Here is a 5,266-nt window from a genome sequence, read left to right on the forward strand (position 1 = left end):
CCCTGATACAGTCAGATAAGTGTTCATCAGTCAGTCTTGTCCTGAACTTTGACTTGATGGCATTCATTTCAGAAAAAGCTGACTCACACAGGTAAGTAGACCCAAACAAAGCAGACATTTTTAGAGCGACCTGGTTAAGATTCTTATAGTTGTCTGGCTCTACAAGGCTCCAGAAATGAGAGGACTGCTGTTGAGACTTAAGCTGCACATTATTTTGAATGTTAAAAATCTCAATTTCAGTCTCCACTGGATCAACACAGAAAAGTTCAGCCATCTGACCTGATAGCTCACTTATGTCCACATCCATGAATGGATTTGCCATAAATTTCACACAAGGCTCAACTTTGTCAAAATCAGCAAACCTGTCAGAAAACTCCTGTCCAATCCTTGCCAGTAGGTCACAGTATTTGGAGACATTTAAAACACTGGTTGCACCTGTATGAGTCTCACACATCTTTGACACAGAGGGGAAATGCTGCAATTTTTGGTTTCTCACTTGCTGAATGTACAATGAGAGCTTTGCACTGAATGCCCTGACAGCGCTGATCATGTCAGAAACACGTTTATCCTTGCCTTGCAATTGTGTGTTCAGCTGATTGATTTTCTCAGTCACATCAGTCAGAAATGCAAGATCAAGAAGCCACTCTGCATCAGTTATAAGAGCTGTGTCCTCTGCTTTCCATGAAGGTCTTGATTTCATCAAGCAAGGAAAGAAAGCGCTGCAGTATCTTACCGCGACTTAGCCACCTGACGTCCGTGTGAAGGAGGAGATCCCCGTGCTCCGCTGCGCATTCTTCCAGAAACAACTTGAAGCTCCTGTGCTGCTTTGCCTTTGCCCGAATGGAGTTGATAATCTTAACGACTGGTCCCATGACATGGTCAAAATCAAGGACTTTGGCGCATATTGCTTGTTGATGTATAATGCAATGATAGGACAGAATCTTGGGAAAGTCCGGGTCGTTTTTACAGTGTGCAATAAACCCAGAATGACGACCTATCATAGCTGGCGCCCCGTCTGTGGTTATAGACACCAGCTTTTCCAAGGGTATCTTTGTCTTCAAAAAAAAAGTCCTTGATGACACTGTAAATGTCCACTCCTCTGGTGGTAGTTTTAAGGGGAAGTAGAGCAAGAAACTCTTCTTTCGCCTTGGTTGAAAAGTCCTCAAAAACCATGCAGATGAAAACCGCGAGCTGGGCTGTGTCACTTGAGTCCACTGACTCATCGCATTGAATGGAATACCATTTGCACCTTTTAATGTCCGAATCCAGTTGTTTCACGGCATCCTCAGACAGCGTAGTCACTCTCCTGGCTACAGTATTTGCTCCCAGTTGTACATCACCGATAGCCGACAAAATTTCTGTCTTACTTTTATGATCCCCGAACAGAGACTCGGCTACCGCTGTCATAGCCTCCTTAACAATAGCACCATCGGTAAAGGGCTTTTTGTGCTTCGCTAATACGTGCGCAACCTTAAAAGATGCCTCGGTTGCAGCATTTGCCCTCTTCGTGGGTTTGGTAAACAAAGATTGTTGTCGCTGAAGGGCTGATTTTAGCTCATTTATCTTCTCCTTTCGCAAAGTTTGTACCCGTGGGAAAGTCCTTGGAAAAGTTACCATGGATCACGGTAAAATGGCGCTCCACATTGCATCGCTTGCCGACAGACGCACTGGCCCCACAGATCAGACAAACGCACTTGTCGTTGATGTTTGTGAAGCAAAATTCAGTTTCCCATTCTTGATGAAAATTGTACGATTTTGGCGTTTTAGCGGCACTCATATTTGCAGCGACCTCCCGTTGTGGTCCAGTGATACATAATCTTAGTTGCAGCTGCGCAGTTTGATTGACGGCTAATAGGCAAATTGGCAGTTTTGTATTGGTGAACGGGGCGGGAGTCGCGGGATATCAATGCTTTTTGATTGGATATATGTATGCGACACTTAAGGTGTATTTTTTAAGGTGGAGTCAAAATTTACTGTTAAAATTAGTGAAGATTCAGAAATATTTCCGCGAGCTACCTTAAACTAGGCTGTGAGCGACCGGTGGCTCGCGAGCTACCGGTTGGAGAAGCCTGCGTTAGCCGCTTAACCGTTCATTGCGAGTGATGCATTCACCGGACTTTGTTATTCCCAAATACGGCATAAGTTACTGTGCAAATATATGGTTTATGAATTTTATAAATAATGTGTAATAAGTTATTCTATTATATTTGGCTGTTGCGGAAAATACGCCAAGTGTAACATTAGTTATCACTGAAATAGAAACGTTTCGCAATGTTTGAGAAAATTAATAACTGTAAATCCCCAGCCGTCCATGAGCGACGCAAGTGTAATTACGTCACTGTTAGTGGCTGGTGAGTGAATGAGTAGTGTCGGAAATGTTGTTTTAATTTAGCTGATGATCTAATTCACTGTATAGTGAAAAGATTCATCTGGGGTAAACATTTGCAAAATCTGTAGAAATTGTGTGTAATTTATACAAAGCAGTCGGTTGATGTTGCTTTATCTGCTACCCACGAGTAAGCGCCGCTTGTTATGGCATGTAAACATGTTCAATAAATAAGCAAAAATTTAGAGTAGCATCATGCTATTCACAAACATGGCTAATGAAGCTAACATAGGAGACCAACGCCATGTTGGAAGAGCTTCACCTGCTGTGAGCAGACAAGATACAGGAGACAGGATGCTCTAACTGAAGTGTGTGATGAAGTAGGGATGAAACGGTTCACAAAATCCATGGTTCTGTTCTTATCACGGTTTTGTATTCACGGTTTTCGGTTCAGTTCGGTGTAAATTGTTGTTGTTTTTAACACCCCAGATTACCATATACCCAAATAATCCACCATTAACAGATTATTTTAATCAATTATATCACGTATAGTCATGTAATACCTGGAAGAATGAGACTGTTTACCATTTCAAACATCATTAAAGCTGAGTGAAACATTGCCAGTTTCAACATGCCAACTCCTCAGTAAGGAAAGTCACTGTTGACTGTCCAAGAAGTCACTAAATGGCGCTGCTGTCTAATTTGCAGAATAGTCCATGTGCATGTAATTGTCATGGACTTTGTAGGGCAGAGAAATAACGTGGAAGAGACAGAAAGCAGGTAAAACTTAACATCATAATCAACTACAAAATGACAACAACTACAAATTAACTGTCTTCCGTCCATTTTCGTTTGTTTATTAATTTTTTTTTTCTAATGTCTAAATATCAACCCTCTTCCTTAATCTGGGCCGAGGACAACACAAGTGATCATAATGAGACACACACTCGCGTGATTCATTTGAATGCAGGAGGAGAGTACTGTGAGTGAGGAGTAGAGGTGGGCCAACGTTGGTATCGATATTAAATGATACCAGTGTAAAAAGATCAATACTGTGGTTTATTTTTTTTCTCCTGCATGCACTAACTGCTGCAGTTTTATAAAAGTGGAGACCTGACTGTGTCACGGCGCCCCATCCCCACACTCTCCTGATTTTTGATGATAAACCGTCACGTGGCTCAGACACACCAGGAAAACAAAAAAGCAGACTCCAAAAAAAGGGGTTTGTTCCAATTTTTTTTTACAACATTTATTCTGGTGTGGTATTTCTTTATACTTTATTCTTTTAAAAAATGAGTGCAATAATGGGGGAACATTTTATTTCCTATTAACTTATTTTTTGTATTGTAGTCTTTAACTCTGTACCCTAAAGAAGATTTTGTTTTCATTTTACCTTAAAGTGATAATTTTTTGCACTTTATTTTCCTTAAAAAAAAAATCCCAATGTCTTGGGTAAGATTTGTTTTGTTACTGTTGTATTGTTTCTGAACATATAATTTATAATGACACTAAATTAATTTGTAGTCACCTTCAAACTTTGCCGAAATTCTGTCCTAGGTTTTAATAACATAGGCTAATCAAAAGAAAAAATCACAAAAACACCTTAGGGTCTGTTGTATCAGTATCTGTATCTGTATCCGTATCTGTATCCGTATTTGTATCTGTGTCTGCCATACTGGCCCTGTATTTACTTGGTATCGGATCAATACCAAAAGTCCCAGTATCGCCCACCTCTAGTGAGGAGGACTGTCTGTGTGTGTTTTGGATAGGGGAGGGACTCACACACGCTGACCATTAAAGGGATAGTTCAGTTTTTTTGAAGTGGGGTTGTATGAGCTCTATGTGACCACTAAGGACATTAGATACAGTAGAAAGTTGTCTCCTCTCCCTCAGTGAGACATAAACTTTAATCGATGGTGATGAGAAAATAGACGCTAACAGGGACAGACGGTACCAAATCCAAAGGCTATTTTCTCTGCCTACAAGAACTAAAATCAAAAAGTAATATCACAGTTTAAGAGTACGATGCATAAAATATTTTTTAAGTGCATTAAGTCTTCGGAAATATAAACAATTATCTGGACCTAACTAACTCATGTGTCCTTACTCGGAGCGCTAGTGCGCTCCGTCCCCCCTCCTCCTTTCAGCTGTAGGGAATGTAAACAAGCTATACTTTGAGCGCTGGTTTTAGCCTCATGTAAGTTTGATCAAGTACCGTAATTCTTTTGTTTGTACTCTAAGGATTGTGAGGCAGCGTAGGAAATTCAAAATGAGTGACTATGACAGCGACGATGAAGTTTCATTCACTTTGGAACCAAAAGGATACCTGCATGAACCTGAGCACACAGAGCTGCTACAGATGGAGCCTGAAAGGAATACAGAGGAAACATCCGCGGTCACTGGACATCGAGATGCTGAGTGTTACTGCTGCCATGACTCTTGTTGTTGTTGCTGTTACAGGACACTCCAGAATTCAGAAGAGCAGGGAAATCTGTGTGATGAGTTACACAGACGGCTTGAGAGCCAGAAGTGTCCTCAGACAAATCCTGAAGAGTGTCTGTAACCAAGTTCCACTCGTGACAGCAGTAACACTCAGCATCCATGGGCATTGAGTCACAGCTCAGACATTTACACCACTGAGTATTTCCAAATCAGCATCTCAATGTCCAGTGACCTGTTAGATGTCCCTTCTAGCGTCTATTTTCTCGTCACCATCGATTAAAGTTTATGTCTTACTGAGGGAGGGGAGACAACTTTCTACTGTATCTAATGTCCTTAGTATAGTCACATAGAGCTCATACAACCCCACTTCAAAAAAACGGAACTATCCCTTGAAGACTCAAATCCACGTTATTTTAATTGTTTGTATTAACTAAGTTTCCTTTTGGGGAAATTCTATTCTATTCTACTCTTACAATTGTTTAAAGTATTTTTTTCAGT

The sequence above is a fragment of the Halichoeres trimaculatus genome, unplaced genomic scaffold (assembly GCF_033239565.1).
Source record: "Halichoeres trimaculatus isolate MK-OKI-2021-1 unplaced genomic scaffold, fHalTri1.1 fHalTri1_scaffold_9, whole genome shotgun sequence".
Classification (NCBI taxonomy): domain Eukaryota; kingdom Metazoa; phylum Chordata; class Actinopteri; order Labriformes; family Labridae; genus Halichoeres; species Halichoeres trimaculatus.